At 45.0% G+C, this 20,990-nt stretch overlaps 1 protein-coding gene and 1 pseudogene across 1 annotated transcript in view; both read left to right on the top strand.

Annotated features, from left to right (window-relative positions):
* Positions 1–20,990, top strand: part of LOC135001412 (polyunsaturated fatty acid lipoxygenase ALOX15B-like) — a 131,944-nt gene that overhangs the window by 58,071 nt on the left and 52,883 nt on the right. The window lies entirely within an intron of this gene.
* LOC135052679 (5S ribosomal RNA) lies at positions 10,463–10,581 on the top strand (annotated as a pseudogene).

Raw genomic sequence — 20,990 nt, 5'->3', positions numbered from 1 at the left:
TTGCCGACGCTGGGTGGCCATTTTAAATAAGTGTTCAACTGATCTGATGCTTCTGGTAGTGGAGGAATCCACAAGAGAACTAACACTCATTAAGGAGCAACTAACAGTCTTTGAAGCGGCACACAAAGCAACATTAGCAGCTGACAAGACCACTAATTGGATAGAAAAAATACAGATCCAAATGGAGGAATATAGGAGTAACCTGATTAAGTATAAAAAAGAAAAACTCCATAAGGTTCAACAGGATTATCAACAACGTAAAGTCTATGCATGGCTCAGCAACACCACTTCCTCCTATGATCGTTCACAATCACATAGGAGTTACCGTCAACGACAACCACGTTATGATTACTCGGATTCCAGCACTTCAGCGACAGATGGAGAACAAGTAAATACTCCATCTACTTCCAATCAAGCGACCTACCCTTTAGGAGTGGCGACACGGTCGGGCAATCGCCCCACTCCCGGACGAGGACGAGGCGGTCGGGGCAGAACAAGAGGTTACAGCACAAGGCGACCCCCACGCCGTTGACCGAACTAGTAATCAACCTATCGTCTACCCCTCTTACTTCAGCTGAGCTTAAAGTATTATCCAGAGGCTTGTCATTCGTTCCAACGGTCAAACCGGATGCCTTCTCAGCTCAGGTGGAAAATTATAAATTTAACAGGACTTTGCGCCTGAAGGACCACTTTGGGATAAACAAAGTGCCTGCACAAATATCTACTATCCCAGAAAAGTTAAGGAGAGCAATTCCTCGCTCCAAATTTGATCCAAGTACTAATAATCCCTCAATACGTACCTTTTCTCGCATGATGGAACAATCCTATCAACAAGCATCCAAAAATTCATGTTTTCCAAATCTTAGCCCTGAAGAGAGGAGCGCACTGAAGGACTTGTCTTCTAGGACTGATTTAATCATAAGGGATGCCGACAAAGGTGGTGCTGTTGTCATACAAGACCTGACAGACTATCTGGCAGAAAGTAATCGACAATTATCAGAAGCAGCCACATACAAAGTATTGGCCTTTGATCCAACAACCAAGTACAAAAAGGAGCTGGACGCATTCCTGTCACATGCAACGTTGACAGGCTCTCTGAGCCCAGAACAAGCACAAGCCATGACAGTCAACTGCCCGATTGTACCACTATTCTACACTGTCCCAAAAGTGCATAAGTCACTGACTAATCCCCCTGGACGTCCGATTGTATCGGCCAGAAACTCCCTATATCATCCAGTGGCGATTTTTCTGGACGCATACTTAAATCCGTGCATTCAAGCGGTTCCTTCATACTTGAAGGATACCACCACCTTGTTAATTCACCTGCAGCAAATGATGTTACCGGCTGATAAATTAATTTTGTGTAGTGCAGATGTCACCAGCCTCTACACCTGCATCCCACATGATGCAGGTGTGGAGGCTGTACGGCATCTCATTACGGATAATCCACTGTACACGGGTCCGCCAATTGAGGTCTTTTTGCAGCTACTAACATTAGTATTGACCCGCAATTATTTTACATTCAATGGGCGTATGTATTTACAGCTAGCTGGTTGTGCGATGGGGTCCCCAGTGGCCCCATCGTATGCAAACGCCTACATGCACACTGTGGAGACTGCTCTCTTTGGGTCTATTACACAATCATCTATGTATTTCTATAGGAGATACATAGATGACTTACTGATCTTTTGGCGGGGTAGCGCTGAGTCCTTAGCGACAGTACTAGATAGGCACAATGCCACCGATGGGCCAATTAAACTCACTTACCAGATATCGGAGACCCATATTCATTTTCTGGATGTGGCCATCCAGATAATCTCGGGGCAATTACAAACTAACCTATATGTCAAACCTACTGACAGGAACTCGGCACTACATCATGCCAGTTTTCATCCCCACTCTACACGTAAGGGCCTGCCATATTCGCAAATGCTGAGGGCCAGACGTATCATTTCTGATCCTCAGCAATTAGAGGAGGCATTAGTACAAATGGTGGATAAATTCCTTACAAGAGGGTACCCACGAGAGGAACTTTTGGCCAATAAACATAAGGTTATGCGACTAACTAGGGAGTCCCTATTGACCTCTGCAGCAGCTCCCCCGACAGCCGCCACACATGAGGCCCCAAAAATTCCATGGGTCAACCGTTACACCACGGCCACTACCTCCATTGTCAGTCAGGCCAAGAAATTATGGCCATTGGTTAATACTGATCACTCTTTACCAGCCCTACTCGGCACCCAATTACTTCCCAGTTACACCAAGGGACAAAGTATTTCAGATAAAGTGGTTAAATTGGATGTATTTCCACTAACCAAACAAATATCATCTCATTTTTTGCGTCCCAAAGTGGGCTGTTTTCGTTGCCTGGGGTGCTCGACCTGTAACACACTATTGACAGGCCCAACATTCAGTCACCCCACTACAGGGAAACAATATAAAATACATCATAGGGTCACTTGCACCACAACACATGTAGTTTACATGCTGAAATGTCCCTGTGGTCTGGCCTATGTAGGCAAGACACAGAGACAGTTCAGAGAAAGGATGGCACTACATCGTAGTGCCATAAAACAAGCATTTGAAAAGGGAGTGAGCGAACAGCCCATCGCACGACATTGTTTGGTGGCAAGGCATACGATAGCCAGTATGAGAGCCATCATAATTGACCATGTCCCTCTCTCACATCGGGGTGGGGACCGTAATAAAATCCTTATGCAGCGTGAAAGTAGGTGGATATATGTCCTAGGTACTATGTCACCTAAGGGACTAAATGAAACTTTAGGCCTGCAATGTTTCTTATAAGTGATTACAGGATGCTGCTATTTAATAGTATAATATATTTCCTTACCTGCAATGGATTAAATTCTAAAGAGCCTAGGTGTCAGTAAATGCTAGAGATTGAATTGGATAGCCGCTATGCCTAATATTATTACTCACATTTATTATCATTAAGGCAGATTTACTTAGCTATTTAACTTAACTACTGAGTATTCAGGTAACAACTGTGAAATTGGGAATCGCTTAGGTTAACAGCTAACACCGTGTCTTTTAATTTATGTTTGTTAGTGTTTGTTTGTCAAGTGTGATCAGTGTCTTGTTTTGTTGTGATTTTATGCTTACAGTACAGTGCACGAGATTAACCGTTGTTTTGTTTACAGCGGTTACCAAGTAACGCGGCTCACACTTTACTTGATTGGCTCCCTGCCCGTCGCGGCCGACTGACGTCATCGTTCGGAGACGCGGGTTCTCGCTCAGATGGATGGGACGCGGGCGGCAGCGCGGGACAGGTGAGTTCAATACAGGTACTGAGTACCCACTTGGGTGTGTATATAAGTGTATTTTATGTGCAATGCATTTGTGTATCATTTGTCCCTGAAGACGGGGCGTAGTCCCCGAAACGGCGTAGGACCGGATTAAAGACTTTTTTATTATATAACAGTCTGCAGAGTGCCGCTGATTTTCTCTTCACTATATATATATATATATATATATATATATATATATATATAATCTCTATGGGATGGCATTGGGATCCTGGTGCTTGTAATGCCAGTACTCAAAAAAGACCAACAGCGGCATCCTAAAGCGCAGAATCCCTACACCTGCTAGGTAAGTATTCTAACCCTCCCCTTCTACCTTTCTAACCCTCCCTACCCATTCCCGCAGCCTAACCATAACCAACCCTCCCCACAGCCTAACCCTAGCCTCCCCCCACTTAACCCTTCCTGTAGTATAGTGAACCTACCTTTCTTTCCCTCATCAAGCATAGTCTAACCACCATACTTACAATAGAGATGCCGTCAGTCGGAGTTCCGGCGCCAGCATTGTGTTCAATGTTGGGATCCCAGCGTCAATCTACTGGCCAGTGTTGGGATTCCAGCATCGGTATTCCAACTGCCAGCATCCCGAACGGCGATACGCTAACCAGATCCTAAATATATATATATATATATATATATATATATATATATATATATTCACCCAATTAAATAATCCAGACATAGTTTAGATTGCGGTCATCTTTTCATGGACCTTATTACTGTATATGTGGTTCTTTTGACTTCGAATGCCACATGAACAAGTTGTGATCTTATCGGTGGAGTGACAGGCATCATGCACTTCATACGTACATACAGTGTGTATGTGTGTGTGTGTGTGTGTGTGTGTGTGTATGTATATATATATATATATATATATACTGTATACATTTATATATATATACCATATTCCAGTAAGGCGACACTCTGGAGACTCTAATGTAGTGAAACAAAGTGGTGTTTTAATGCCAACGTATATATGGGTTCGGTATGTTTTACCGCCGTTCGGGATCCCGGCATTCAGGAGACCGACGCGGTGATCCCATCAGGTGGAATGCCGGCAGGGAGCGCAGTGAGTCCCCTTGCTCGCCACACTATTCTATTTGCCCTCGAGTGGTAGAGTGGACCTCCATCCGAGTTTGAATTCCATGCCTCGTCCGGGATTCCGTCCACCGGCATTTCTCTGGGTGTCAGGATTCCAGCATTACTATCCTGAATGCCAGGATCCTGACAGCCGGTAAATTGACAGCAACCTATATTATATATATTACCGGAGGGGGACACCCTCACACACACTGACACAGAGGCAGAATTGATTCTTTTTCCATCCTCGGCATTAACAGCAACCAGTGAGGAATCTGTTGATGCTTTGATTTCACAATTAACTAAATTAAAAAAGAAGGAAGTGGACTTTTTGTTACACGGTGTGACACTCTCAGATTATTTTAGAGATAAGCGTATTCCTAGAGGCTTTCGCATCAGGAACACTCCGACAATCGGACGCCAAAATCCGGAGTTCTGCCGCAAATGGGCCACAGTGCTCAATCGTTGTTCCTTTGATTTAATCCTTTTGGTGGTAGCTGAATCTAGAAGAGAACTAGATATCACTAAAGAAAAAATCGAGGCCTTTGAAAGTATCCACCTGCCTAAGATTCAATCTGAAGCACCGCTTGATTGGCAGGAGAAATTATCTGTACAAATTGATAAATACCAATCTGATTTAATTGCCTTCAAGAAAGCTAAACGCACGACAGTGAACCGTGATTACGACCTGAATCAGGTCTACAGTTGGGTATACAACAAAGGTCAAAGATCACAAAGAAATTCTAGACCGCGTCGACCACCAAGGAAATTTCCGTTGGAGACGGACCAATCGAGTACAGCTATTTCATCAAGTGACACAGAATGTGCTACGGCATCATCCTCAAAGAAATCCAATTCTGGAATAAAAACTCGCTCAAAAAACAAGCGCACAAAAGAGCCAGGACCCGTCGGGGCGGCCAAAACAGGAGGGAAGCCGCCAAAAACGTCACGAAAGAAAGTCTAGTATTCAACTTGTCTTCTAGACCACTGACCACTGATGAAGTTAATGTGTTGAACAAAGGCTTGTCCTTTGTCCCTACCTGTACTCCAGATGTCTTCAACAATAAGGTGGACTTGTTCAAATTAAACCGACGCATCAAACTCAAAGAATTTTTTCAAGGGAACACTCCTACTTCTGAGAAAACCCCCATTTACAAGAAGTCACTCTTCAATCCATCCTCACAGAATAAAAGTATTAAAAGTTTTTCCAGTTGCCTGGAAACATACATCAATGAAGCTACTCCACAGACATATAAAGGACCGTATAATCTCTCTAAAAATGAGCAGGTGGCACTCAGCAATTTAGGTAAATATGATGACATCACGATTCGCCTGGCGGACAAAGGTGGCGGGATCGTAGTGCAAGATTTAACCAGCTACAAGGATGAAGCCTACCGACAATTGAATAACACAGCTGTTTATGAAATCCTCTCTGAGGATCCCACTGTACAGTATAAAATGGAACTCGATCAAATTCTACAATCAGCAGTTTCTGCAAATGTTATCTCAGCGGCCACCAAAGATGCTCTAAGTGTCATCTGGCCTAAGACCCCCATCTTCTATACGATCCCCAAATTACATAAGGATGCAGTCAATCCTCCTGGACGCCCCATCATCGCTGCCAGAGATTCACTTTATTATAATTTATCCAGATATCTTGATTTTTATTTACAACCCTTAATATTGGGACTACCTTTATGTCTTACTGACACTTCTTCTCTAATTCGAACATTGCAAGCTGTTTCACCTCTTCCAGCTCGGTATTTACTATGTACAATTGATGTAGTTAATCTATACACTAGCATCCCCCACGATAGGGGTTTAGCAGTTATACAAGAGTTTCTAGAATCCAGTGTTGAATATTCAGGTCCTGACATAAATTTTTTTGTTAAATTGCTTGCTTTAACCCTAGATCGCAATTATTTCTTGTTTGACAAGAAAATATTTCGCCAGCGAACTGGGTGCGCCATGGGATCATGTGTGGCACCCAGTTTCGCGAATATCTTTATGAGCGAAATTGAGAAGCAGTTATTTTTCGAGCATGACATTCTCTCAACATATTGTCTTATTTCGTCGTTATATCGACGATATTTTGATGATTTGGTCAGGTACCCCACAGGAATTTGAAGAAATGATGGTTCAGGTGAACCAAATAGATTCAGCTATCAAATTCACCTTTGATAGCAGCTACGATATGGTACACTATCTAGATGTAGCCATCTCTATAGATATTGATTGTAACATTGTCACCAGTATGTATTACAAACCCACTGACCGGAACACCTTGCTGAGGGCCAACAGCCATCATCCAGAACCCATGAAATGGAGTCTTCCATTTTCTCAGTTTCTGAGAATTAGACGGATCTGCAGCGATGAGGCAGATGCTAAAATCCAGATGCAAAATATGGCTGCTAAATTCACAGCTAGAGGGTATTCTTTGGATTCTCTCAAGCTGGCGATGTCAAAAGCTTTAAACACTCCTAGACCTGACACTTTAGTCCGCAAAAATCCAACTAGGGAATGTAATAGAATGATTTGGACTCAAGATTATACGACAGCCAGTAAGAAATTACAGGGTCAAGCCAAAGGCATTTGGCCAGTGATCGCAAGAGACAAGGAACTTCCTTGTTTCAAAGATACTACACTTATGGCAGCATACAAACGTGGTCGCAATATAAAAGACATAGTAGTTCACAATGACATTTCTAATTTTGGTCAAGTAAACGTGCCACACTTCTTGACGCGTAAACCGGGTAACTATAGATGCACAGGGTGCACTACCTGTAGTTGCCTAGAACCTGGCAGTACTTTTAATCATCCCAGATCAGGTAAACCTTTTAATATCAAGTTTACACTGACATGTAGTAGTAAATTTATCGTTTATTACATTAAATGCCCGTGTGGGCTGTTATATGTTGGCAAAAGTATTAGACAGTTCAAAGAGAGAATTGCCTTACACAGGTCTAGTATACGAGCAGCGCTGGAAGGGAGAGGCAGTGATCTCCCAGTGGCACGACACTTTAAAAATTCCAATCACAGCCTGTCTTCCATACGTTATAAGATGATCGACCACGTTCCACCCAGTTATAGAGGTGGTGATAGAGGTCAGGTGCTGTTGAGAAAAGAAGCCTGGTGGATCCACACTCTCCAAACGGTCCACCCGCAGGGCCTTAATGAAGCCCTCAGCTTCAATTGTTTCCTTTAAATCATATACAGTTTGCCCTTTTTCCCCCTAATATGTGCTTCATATGCACTGTGGGCTAGCACTTTCGTTTTTGAGTAGTACTTCGCCAGTATGTAAATTATTACATCACACTGGTTATTGCTGAATATTACCACCCATTTTGTCCCTAGACCACTTCATGGTTCGTCCTATTAGTTGGTCAGGCCACTGTACCATTTTCTAGTCTGTGGGGTGCATAGCAGTCTATACTCAGGATGACTGCTCTATGGTATATTCTCTATTCTCTTTTCTGTGATGGTTTAATGATCTATATTGTATTATCATATGTTTACAGTATTTAGCCTGCCTGCAATACTAAGCATTACTGCTGGGTACATCGACACACTTATTTGGGTGTGTGTTTTTTAACTGTCATTTTTCACGTTGTTGTATGTTTAATTGTTGATTTCAGTCTGTCTGCACTTCCTGTTGCTGGTTGCCTAGCAATGCCCCGACGTGCGTGTGGCCGCACACCCTACCCGCCTGACGTGGTATCTCTGTGCAGCCGTGCACTGATGACGTCATTGTTCGGCGGGAGGGAGGGACGGCCGGAGCCGCGCGATTGGAGTCCTGCTAGGTACCAGGTATGTATTTAAATGTTTTGTATCACAGGTTGCTGGTTGTGTCTTGATAAAAGGGAACCATCCCTGAAACGTTGACCGCACCAGCGTTGCCTCTGCTGTCGTTCTTTCTGAGTGCCACCATACGTCCTTGTGTGTGTGTATATATATATATATATATATATATATATATGTATATGTGTGTATATATATATATATATGTGTGTGTGCGTGCTGTTTGTGATTTATGGCACCGGTGCATGCACATCACAATGGGGACGTCCCAGAGCTCCCAAAAACGGGTGGGAAAGCGCTGAGAGTCCTGTAAAAACTGCTCGGCCAAACAGTGATGCAGAGGCCGTAAAAGTGTCAAACTTGTAGAATTTGACAAAACGAATGTCGGTTTGACCAAGTAGCCGCCCGACAAAATATTCATGGAGACCCCGCGGGCAGCTGCCCACGAAGGTCTTACAATGCGCGTAAAGTGCGCTGAAATGGAAACGGAGGCTCCCTAGATGGTCAGATGTATCCAACTGCCCAGCGTACGCTGGGACCCCGGCTATTTAGTACGGGAGCATCGTACAGAACAAAGAAGAAAAACACTTCATCGAACAGCCTGAGACCTCTGTAGAGAGAGTCAGCGAGCCCTGACAACATTCAGAGAGGACTGAAAAACACTAGTGTCAGATTTATATGAAAAATGGACATCCCCTCTGGAAGAAACGACTGCTGAGGCCGAAGCACAGCCAGGGGAGTTGCCAATGGAGTACTCCCTGAAAAAGAGGCCGAACTTACGGCCGCTAGGCTAATCTCATTTGGAAGAAAAGCGAAAAAGGCAGAGACCTAAAATTCCGGTCAGTGTGGTTTGAAGCGCAGCGGAGCAAAACCTCCCAGAGAAACCAAAGATGAATGGTAACTGGAAGAAGGGGGAAAACCCCTTTTATCCTTATGTCCCATAAAGATTTCCAAAAGTTGCAAAAGCGAGAAGAGGTAACAGACTTCTGAAATCGGGGCCCAGTAGGCCTAACCGAACTAGGGAACTCCTCCCTTCTGAGGTCTCGTGAACAGTCACACGGGTAAACGAAACCAGTGTAAGATTGAACAAAGAAAAAGGAGCCTGTTGAAGTAGACAGTCCAGTCGAGGTAGGAGCCAAGGCTCCTCTACTGACAACAGGCGTATCTGTATCTTCAAGTCCTGCGTGGCCCAACCAGCGCCACCGAGAGGACTAGCACACATAATTCCCTCCTGTGTTACCGAACATGAGGTAGAAATAGAAAAGGAGGCAGGATAGAATAACCAGAAAACTCCCCGGAGCCCTGAGGGCACCCTCGGCTACTGCCGCCAGAGCTCACGTCCGAGAGTAATAAAGGGTTAAAGAGTCAGTCAGAACGCCCTGAGGTCTATCCGAAATCTCCGCCCACAGCGGACCAGCTGACAAAACTCCGGGGAATGTTCCCTCACCCGGGAATGTTCCCTCACCTGGAAAGAAGATTGTTGTCCCCCGCTCAGAGGGGAATGGAGGCGACCACTCATTGCGTCGCAACTTGACTGAAGGAATAGAGTATCTGGTGCCGAGGAAGGAAAAATCCTCTGACGGACCGTGTTGAGAAACGTCTATGCGGAGCATAAATTGGATCTGTGTCGAATCAGAAGCTCCTGGATCCTCCGGATATTCAGAAGCCACCTAATGTACAGAGTGGGATAGTAGCAGTAAATTGTCCCATTAGGGAACCAGCGTCACCTACTGTCCTTGAAAAAGTTTGATAAAAAAGTTGTTTTTTTTCTGTCTTTGATAATATTATTATTTTCCTGACTCAGTTTGTGGGAATCACTACACCTGATTCTGTTAAACTCAACTGAACTTTTACACTCAGCCCAGGCTGTACTAGGATTAATAATAGTAGGATCTCACAAATTAATGTTTAAAATACCATGTGGATTTCTTTGATGACATGTATAATCTTATTTTAATTTAATTTCTCACCAGTCCTTTGCGGCAATTTTTCACTGATAATTTAATCCAAATTGTATATTTCACACCTCTTGCTCATGCTTTACTATTTTTTCGTGGACTCTCATCCGCGATTCACAGAGCACAATACCACAGATGTGGGTTTTGATGAACTGTGTCTAAACGCAGAAAGCAGATCCACCTAGTTGTACTTTACTATTTCATCTCTTTCCTTGGCAAACTGTCCTCATTGCTTTCATCCCTTTATCTTTCTCTAATTTTCATATATAGGTGCACTCTCATTGGTGTACTTTCATATAAATTCTCTACTATCATACCACGCTGTCAATGCCCGATCTCGTCCGATCTTGGAAGCCAAACAGCGTTGGGCCGGGTTAGTACCGGGAGAGGAGACTTCCTGCGAATACCCGGTGTTGTAGAGCAGGGATTATTTCCCTTCCTATGTGAATTTGCGACGCCAACAGCAGTATCACCACTAATTCTCACTCCTATGAGATTTTTTCATACTTGAGGCCTACGACCAATTATTGTGGCTTACGTCAGAAAGTCAGGTTCCTTCGAATGCAGAAGACTATCTACCTTTGAATTTAAGTAGCCCTATTGGGACGTACTTATCAGATATTCCTTATGACCACTCCTTGGTCCCATCAATACAGATATTCTGTACTGGTCAGGGGAAATGGGGGTAAGACGATCAAATGTCTACAACCATTCCAATCACACACTGTGATTAAACAGACCAGAACATTTTAAAATCTTTATTATTCTATCTTTCTCTTATATGGATCAACTATATGGGTAACTTTGTTATAAACATCAACATTAAAAGTTAATTTTTAAGTACTTCTTTCTATATGTTATAGGAATTTTCCTTCCTTTCTAAAGAGTGCGCCCACACAAGAGCCTTCTTTTTCTCCCCTTCCCTAGTATTATAGTAACTTTCCAGAATTTAACCTAACAGGGGAAATGTTACCCAATGTATAATGTAGCTATGCCTTCCCAACAAGCTACTAACCACACCTACCTAGTCATGATGACAATATAATCATGTGGCAGGTATGCTTTATTTGCAGTATATAAGGTTGTGTAACAGTCACAGGATGTGTCAGTCTGGTTGTACTGCCATCCTTGTATACATTGTTATTGCATATCTTTTTAATTAACACTTTAACTTTTGCACATTCTGCAGACATTTATGATTGGACTATCAGATATTTTCATATAATTTGGTGCTGTGACCCTTATCGCTGGATTCAGAGGTGACGAAAAAAGGATAACCGGGTGTGTATCTCCATCAAAGTCCAGTGACCACAACAACAACAAAAAAGGTAAGTTTCTGTTTGTTACTTACCTTAACCCTCAGTCAGGCGCAGCTGGCCTGACAGGCGCCGCAAAGCTGTTCTCGCTCCCCTCTCCGCCCGAAGGGGGGCACAGGGGCCTCTCCCTCCTAGTACCTTCCTATCTCTAGGTGCTGTTCGAAACCCCTCTAGTCAGTTTTCCCGCCGCCTGCGTGGAGTGCAGTAGTGATTTCCCTGACCTCTCAGGCCTATTGTGCCCGAACTCGTCCGACTTTTGAAGGTTCGTATTTCCATTTATTTTCATCTGTTAATTGTTTATTTTGCTCATTTTATGAATGAAAATTACAAAGGTTGTGGATACTTTGCGGATGTCGAATTATGAATGCCATAAATGTCACAAAGCGATCTGCCAGCCCCATGCAAATATGGTCTGCCAACCTTGCACTTCACTGTGCCAATGCATCTCTACTGCTGAACTTTCCAACAGTGATTCCAAGTGAGACTGACTCTACTGTGCCTATTTTTCGAGTTTTGTTCGTAATTTTAATTTTAATGTACATTTTTGTCATGAAAACTGAAGGCAATGTGGTGGCGGGTCTTAAATGTCAGTATTTTTGGTTTTACTTTGAGGTTAATAAATTAGTTTTTTTTAATCAGATTTTGAATATTCTCTCTTTGTACGTCCTAATGAAGGTCACTGATCACTTTAAGAGCGTTAGAATTGATTTAATTAGGTGCTAAAGACGATTTTCTAACAGGCGCCTGTCAGGCGCACTGCGCCCGAACCCGGGAGTCCCAGAGGTGCGCCTGACGGTGGGTTAAAGGTTGAGAAATGCATATGTGGTTCATTTGTTGGTGATTATGATGCTCTGTTGACCTAGTTGATCAGGTAAAGTGCAAAACTGAACTGCAATGGGTTTACTAAAGTATTTCCATGGCACTTGTGATTCTAATGGGAGTGAGAAAAAGGTATGGTGATGTTTATTACTGTAAAGGCTTTGATGGAGAAATGCATTTGTGGTTCATTTGTTGGTGACTGTGATGCTATGTTGACCTAGTTGATCAGGTAAAGTGCGAGATTGAACTGCGTGGGTTTTACCTACGGTATTTTCTTGGCACTTGTGATTCTAATGGGAGTGAGAAGAGAATACAGCTTCCAGTGCCCTTACAGATTATTGATATTGTCTTAATATAATTAATGTGTATTCTGATGGGGGATTGTTGTTTAAAACTCGGATTTCTGGGAATTTTCCATCAGATCTGCTACTTAGTAAATTTAACTCCAACTCTTTACCTAGAGATAAATTTACTAAGATGTGAGTGTATTCGAGTGTCTGTTGCAAAGCAGTGGTGATACCCACCATACTTTTTCTGTCTAGCACCCTGTGGGATCTTGTCCCTTCTATGATAGACTCTGCTGTCAAACAGAAGTATAAATCTGCTATCAATCTGCAGTCTGATTCTAAGTAGTGATGAGCGGGTTCGGTTTCTCGGAAACCGAACCCCCCCGAACTTCACCCTTTTTACACGGGTCCGAGGCAGGTTCGAACCTTCCCGCCTTGCTCGGCTAACCCGAGCGTGCCCGAACGTCATCATCCCACTGTCGGATTCTCGCGAGATTCGGATTCTATATAAGCAGCCGCGCGTCGCCGCCATTTTCACACGTGCATTGAGATTGATAGGGAGAGGACGTGGCTGGCGTCCTCTCCGTTTATATAGTTAATACTACACAGTTGATCTGATTGCTTAGCTTATTGTGGGGAGGATTGGGGAGCAGCTGTTAGGAGGAGTACAGTGCAGAGTTTTGCTAGTTTTTTATCCGTTCTCTGCCTGAAAAAAACGCTCCATACCATATCTGTGCTCAGTGTGCTGCATGATATATCTGTGCTGAGTGCTCACACTGCTTTATTGTGGGGACTGGGGATCAGCTATAGCAGGAGTACAGTGCACAGTTTTGCTGACAGTGACCACCAGTATACGTTTGTCTGCCTGAAAAACACTCCTGTGGTGGCTTTTTTTTATACTAGTTTAGCAGTCTGCTGACAGTGTCCACCAGGTCCATTATACTGTATATAGCAGTACGGTAGGCCACTGCTGTACCTACCTCTGTGTCGTCACTCGTCGTCCATAAGTATACTATCCATCCATCTACATTGTATACCTGTGGTGTCTGCGTTTATTTTAGTATTAAAAAAAAAAAAGTCTGCTGACAGTGTCCACCAGGTCCATTATACTGTATATAGCAGTACAGTAGGCCACTGCTGTACCTACCTCTGTGTCGTCACTCGTCGTCCATAAAAAGTATACTATCCATCCATCTACATTGTATACCTGTGGTGTCTTTTTTTTTTATACTATAAACGCAGTCTGCTGACAGTGTCCACCAGGTCCAATATACTGTATATAGCAGTACGGTAGGCCACTGCTGTACCTACCTCTGTGTCGTCACTCATCGTCCATAAGTATACTATTGTTACGCACACCAGTACTGACAGGAGTATACCGGTGTATGAACAGAGAGGGATGCAAAGCAAACAAACTCACAGACAGACTTGGGAGTATAACATAACATACACAGAAGGTGATGGAATAACTAATAAACACAAAGTGAACGAAGAAGCCCAAAGGCTCAGGAATTGGGTGTCTCCCTAGTGTCAGGAATGCTCAGATGGAATAGAGCGGACAATGAGGCGAGATGTAGTGATTTAACATGTGGAGCACCCGAAATGATGTTGCTAAGAGCAACAGAAAGAACCCTAAAGGGTTACCAACAGGTGTGGAAATAAACTCCTTGGTCAGAGATAGAAATATAGACACAAGGAGAGTATCCACAATCCTAACCCCCACTTGCAGGGCACAGGTTCAGCTTACTGCCACTAAACTGACACCTGGACGCCCTGCACAGTGAGAGAGGATTACGCAGGCAGGTCTGAGAGTACAGCTGCAAACCTGCAGAGTTCACAGAATAGCAAAAGAACCCCAGCAGGTTAAACAACTGACTCCAGTCTTACTGCTAGGTCCGCATTGGCAGAATGAAGTACCGAATCCCAAGGCCTATTTGCAGTAAGCAACAAGTAAATACAAAGTCACACAGTACTAGCTAACTCTCTGGAACTGACTAACAAACAAAGATTCAGCAGCATTTTCCTAGCCTGAGAGGATGGTTTATATAGCAGGTGCTGTCCACACCCCACTCAGACCTCACAGACTGTGAGCACAAAACCAGCGCCTGTAACCACTGCACAGTAAAAACCCGGACCGGAGTATCAGCTGCGCTCAGGTTACTTCGCTAACACTTGCCTCCCGGCTGCCATGGCGACGTGGCAGCACAGAGCAGGAGATCCTAACAGTACCCCCCTCTAACGAGGGGTCAAAGAACCCCTACCACCGGGTTTATCGGGGAACTGCGAGAAGAAAGAGCGTATCAGTCTGGGGGCAGGAAGATCACAACTGCGCACCCACGACCGCTCCTTCGGGCCATACCCCTTCCAGTGCACCAAAAATGACAGCTGACCCCGAACCATCGTGGAGTCAAGAACCCTTTCAACAACAAACTCCCTCTGACCCCGTATCAGAAGAGGAGAAGGTCTTCCACTGGAAGAAGGATTACTAACTGCCAGTTTTAAAAGGGAACAATGAAATGTTTTATTGATACCCAATGAACGGGGCGGATCTAACTGAAATGCCACCGGATTGATAACCCTGGTGATCTTATAAGGGCCGATGAACCGGGGGCCTAACTTATGATATGGCTGTCTCAACTTCAAATTCTTGGTGGACAACCAGACGAAGTCTCCTAATTTGAAGCTGCAGGGTCTTCTCCGCTTATCAAAACCCCTTTTGGTCACTAATGACACAGACACAAGGGCTTTCTTCACTTTCCTCCAAATACCCCTAAGGGCCGAAACCACAGAGGAACCACCAGGCGTGAAATCCAGGGGGTCAAAAGAATTGGCCTTAGGATGATGCCCATATACACAAAGGAAGGGAGAGATCCCTGTAGCAGAGTGAGCCGCGTTGTTATAGGCAAACTCCGCCATGGACAGATGAGCAACCCAGTCAGTATGACACTTGGAGACATAACACCTGAGGAACTGCTCCAAGGACTGGTTCACCCTCTCAGTCTGCCCATTAGACTGTGGATGGTAGCCTGACGACAAGCTCACAGAAATCTGGAGATCAGAACAAAATGCCCTCCAGAATTTGGCCACAAACTGGGATCCACGGTCAGAGACCACATCAAGTGGCAACCCGTGGAGGTGCACAACATGCTGCATAAATAACTCAGACAGGCATCTGGCCGATGGCAACCCAACCAGTGGAATGAAATGCGCCATCTTCGAAAACCTGTCAACGACAACCCAAATGGATGTCATCCCCGAGGATTTGGGCAAGTCCACCACAAAATCCATGGAAATGTGGGTCCATGGCTTAGATGGAATAGAGAGTGGATGTAATGGGCCGACAGGAACCCCTCTAGGAGTTTTATTTCGGGCACAAACGTCACATGCCCGAACCCACTGATCCACATCCCTAGCCACCGAGGGCCACCACACCGCCCTAGACAGCAACTCCAGAGTTCTGGCAATACCCGGATGCCCTGCCGACCTCTTGGCATGGAATTCCAGGAACACTCGCTGTATTAACCTAGGAGGCACAAACAAGAGACCTACCGGAAGGTCTGGAGGAGCCGGCTTCTGTGCTCTAAGGACTAATGACAAGAGGTCCTGGGTAATGCCCACTTTAATACATGATGGGGACACAATGGGCAATGGCTCCTCGGTGGTCTCTTGGACTGGACCAAAACTCCGCGAGAGCGCATCAGCCTTGATGTTTTTTGACCCAGGGCGATATGTTAGCAAAAAATTAAAGCGAGCAAAAAACAAAGCCCATCGTGCCTGCCTGGCATTGAGCCGCTTCGCTGACTCTAAATATGCCAGATTCTTATGGTCGGTGAGAATTGAGACCACAAACTTAGCCCCCTCAAGCCAGTGTCTTCACTCCCCGAGTGCATCCTTTATAGCCAACAATTCCCGGTTACCCACGTCCTAATTCATCTCGGAAGACGAAAATTTACCGGAAAAGTACGCACAGGGATGAAGGCGATTATCAGAAACCCCCATCTGAGAGAGCACTGCCCCAATACCTATCTCAGAGGCATCCACCTCCACCACAAAAGGACGCTCTGGATCTGGGTGTCGCAGCACCTTGGCCGAGACAAATGACCTTTTCAGACGGGCAAAGGCCGCTTTGGCCTCACAAGACCAGTGAGTAACATCCGCCCCTTTCTTAGTGAGTGCCACCAAGGGGGCCACTATAGACGAAAATCCAGCGATAAATCGTCTATAAAAATTTGCAAAGCCCAGAAAACGCTGAAGCGCCTTCAAACTAGTGGGCTGCACCCAATCCAGGACTGCCTGTACCTTAGAACCGTCCATTTGGAAACCTTCTGAGGAGATAATATACCCTAGAAATGCGATTTGCTGAACTTCAGATTCACACTTCTCCAGCTTCGCCCCAAGCTGGTGGTCTCTGAGTTTCTGGAGGACTAAGCGTACATGCATCCGATGTTCCTCCAGGGAATGGGAGAAGATTAGGATGTCATCAAGATAAACAACTAAGAATCTATCCAAATATTCCCTGAGCACATCGTTCATGAATTCCTGGAAGACTGCCAGGGCATTAGAGAGCCCAAAAGGCATCACCAAATATTCATAATCCCCTGAGTGGGTATTAAAGGCAGTCTTCCATTCATCCCCCTCTCTTATTCGGATTAGATTGTAAGCACCGCGTAGGTCAATCTTAGAAAAAATGGTGGCAGTACGAAGCTGGTCAAACAAAACCGAAATTTAATCGTGATACGGTTCAATTCCCTGAAGTCGATTCAGGGTCGCAACGAACCATCCTTTTTACCCACGAAGAACCCCGACCCAACTGGGGACTGTGAGGGTCTGATAAATCCCTTAGCCAAGTTCTCCTGAATGTACTCTGCCATAGCCTGAGTCTCAGGACATGACAGGGAGTACAACCTGCTCTTGGGAAGCTTAGCATCCGGCAACAAATCAATGGCACAGTCATAGGGGCGATGGGGAGGTAGTACCTCCGCAACTTTTTTGGAGAACACATCCGCAAAATCTGCATAACATCCTGGCAATCCTGGCAAACTTAGCTGCGAGAGCCTGACTGGAAGGCTCAAGCAACTCCTGAAACAATCACTACCCCAACTAAGAATCTCCCCAGAGACCCAGTCAAATTGAGGGTTATGGGCCCTTAACCAGGGTAACCCCAAAACCAATGGGGCAAAAGAACAGACAGTCACATAGAAAGACAATTTTTCAGAGTGTGTGGCTCCAATAAACAAAGGAATGTGGCTGGTGCAGGAGGTAATTTTACCCTGGGACAATGGTTCCCCGTTTAACCCACAGATCTCAATCTCTGATGCCAAAGGTACTGAGGGAACAGAGTGTTCTAGGGCGAATTGATGGTCCATGAAAACCCCATCGGCCCCACTGTCAACAAAGGCCTCAGTCTTGACAGTTTGGCCGAGGATCTCCAAAGCCACCGGAATGAGAAAAGTCTTTTTGGGAAATTCTGACTTCTGGCCTGACAGGATATTTCCCATCACCCACAGGCTCTGAAGTTTTCCGGCTTTTCTGGGCATGATACTACAACAAACACAACCCCTGCTGTCTCCTTTGCGTCTTCTCACGCGAGGAGAGGCGGGTAGCCCCAATCTGCATAGGCTCCTCGGAATATTCCTCAGAGTCTGAGGTTCCCTTGGGAAAAAAGGAAACTGCGGTCTCCCTTTCAAGCCTACGCTCTCTCAGCCGTCTATCCACCCGGATTGATAACTGCATGAGCTGATCTAAGCTATCAGGCGAGGGATATTGTACCAGTTGGTCCTTTATCTGGTCAGAAAGGCCCCTTCGGTACTGGTTTCTCAAGGCTGGGTCATTCCACTGGGTATCATCAGCCAACCTCCGAAACTCCGTACTATAAACCTCAGCTGGCCGTCGCCCTTGCTTAAGGACCGTAATCTGAGCCTCGGCTGAAGCCATCTTGTCAGGGTCATCATACAAAATGCCCAGTGCCGTAAAAAAAGCATCAACACTTAAGCGACGGACAGTCAGGCTGCAACCCATATGCCCAGACCGGTGGGTCTCCTTGTAGCAAGGAAATCACTATGCCCACCCGCTGAATCTCCGACCCAGAAGACTGGGGCCTAAGCCTGAAATATAGCTTACAGCTCTCCTTGAAACAAATGAACTGAGCGATCTCCAGAAAAACGATCCGGGAGATTTACTTTTGGCTCCTTAACCCCTGAACTTGCCGCTGCTGCTGCGGGAGCTCCCCTAGCGGCCTGCGGGGTGTTCATTTTAATGGACATCTCATTAAATTGTCGAGTCAGGACCTGCACCTGATCGACCACCTGTTGCAAAATATTTTGAGGATACCCCTCCATATTCCCACAAAATTTCAACAGGAGTAGGGCTGCTGAATATGTTACGCACACCAGTGCTGACAGGAGTATACCGGTGTATGAACAGAGAGGGATGCAGAGCAAACTAACTCACAGACAGACTTGGGAATATAACATAACATACACAGAAGGTGATGGAATAACTAATAAACACAAAGTGAACGAAGAAGCCCAAAGGCTCAGGAATTGTGTGTCTCCCTAGTGTCAGGAATGCTCAGATGGAATAGAGCGGACAATGAGGCGAGATGTAGTGATTTAACATGTGGAGCACCCGAAATGATGTTGCTAAGAGCAACAGAAAGAACCCTAAAGGGTTACCAACAGGTGTGGAAATAAACTCCTTGGTCAGAGATAGAAATATAGACACAAGGAGAGTATCCACAATCCTAACCCCCACTTGCAGGGCACAGGTTCAGCTTACTGCCACTAAACTGACACCTGGACGCCCTGCACAGTGAGAGAGGATTACGCAGGCAGGTCTGAGAGTACAGCCGCAAACCTGCTGAGTTCACAGAATAGCAAAAGAACCCCAGCAGGTTAAACAACTGACTCCAGTCTTACTGCTAGGTCTGGATTGGCAGAATGAACTACCGAATCCCAAGGCCTATTTGCAGTAAGCAACAAGTAAATACAAAGTCACACAGTACTAGCTAACTCTCTGGAACTGACTAACAAACAAAGATTCAGCAGCATTTGCCTAGCCTGAGAGGATGGTTTATATAGCAGGTGCTGTCCACGCCCCACTCAGACCTCAGACTGTGAGCACAAAACCAGCACCGGATTCCCTGCCGTGCACAGAGCCTGTAACCACTGCACAGTAAAAACCCGGACCGGAGTATCAGCTGCGCTTAGGTTACTTCGCTAACACTTGCCTCCCGGTTGCCATGGCGACGTGGCAGCACAGAGCAGGAGATCCTAACAACTATCCATCCATCTACATTGTATACCTGTAGTGTCTTTTTTTTTTTTACACTATAAACGCAGTCTGCTGACAGTGTCCACCAGGTCCATTATACTGTATATTGCAGCACGGTAGGCCACTGCTGTACCTACCTCTGTGTCGTCAAGTATACTATCCATCTAGATTCTATACCTGTGGTGCATTTCAGTTGTGCAGTTTGCTGACACAGTGACCATTCATTTTTCTTTGCATCATATGCTGTTTGGGGACTATTTTTTTGAAGTGCCATCCTGTCTGACACTGCAGTGCCACTCCTAGATGGGCCAGGTGTTTGTGTCGGCCACTTGTGTCGCTTAGCTTAGTCACACAGCGACCTTGGTGCGCCTCTTTTTTTCTTTGCATCATGTGCTGTTTGGGGAGTATTTTTTTCAAGTGCCATCCTGTCTGACACTGCAGTGCCACTCCTAGATGTGCCAGGTGTTTGTGTCGGCCACTTGGGCTGCTTAGCTTAGTCACACAGCTACATCGGTGCAAATTTTAGGACTAAAAATAATATTGTGAGGTGTGAGGTGTTCAGAATAGACTGAAAATGAGTGGAAATTATGGTTATTGAGGTTAATAATACTTTGGGATCAAAATGACCCCCAAATTCTATGATTTAAGCTGTTTTTTAGGGTTTTTTGAAAAAAACACCCGAATCCAAAACACACCCGAATCCGACAAAAAATTTTCGGTGAGGTTTTGCCAAAACGCGTCCGAATCCAAAACACGGCCGCAGAACCGAACCCAAAACCAAAACACAAAACCTGAAAAATTTCCGGTGCACATCACTAATTCTAAGCACTGCACAGCTCAGTATGATCTAATCAGGCTTTGATATGTTTAAAAGTAATTGGTTCATTAAAAAAAAAAAAAAATACAAGCCAGTAACAAGCCAGGGTGGGTATTGGAAAATAGTTTGAAAAAACAAAATAGGGTTCAACCTATTTTCCAAAAACCAGCACCCAGCTGCATCAGTCGTGGGGTATAAAGCTTTGGCAGGGAGACACCAGCATCTGGTCTCCCTGCCAACACATTAACCAGACCCAAATTACTCAGCCCAGGGCTGGAATAGCTTGAAGAGTTGGCACCCTCAAAAATGGTGCCCCCCTT

This window comes from Pseudophryne corroboree, chromosome 2 (genome assembly GCF_028390025.1).
Source record: "Pseudophryne corroboree isolate aPseCor3 chromosome 2, aPseCor3.hap2, whole genome shotgun sequence".
Classification (NCBI taxonomy): Eukaryota; Metazoa; Chordata; class Amphibia; order Anura; family Myobatrachidae; genus Pseudophryne; species Pseudophryne corroboree.
This window is presented reverse-complemented; position numbering and strand designations above follow the sequence as displayed.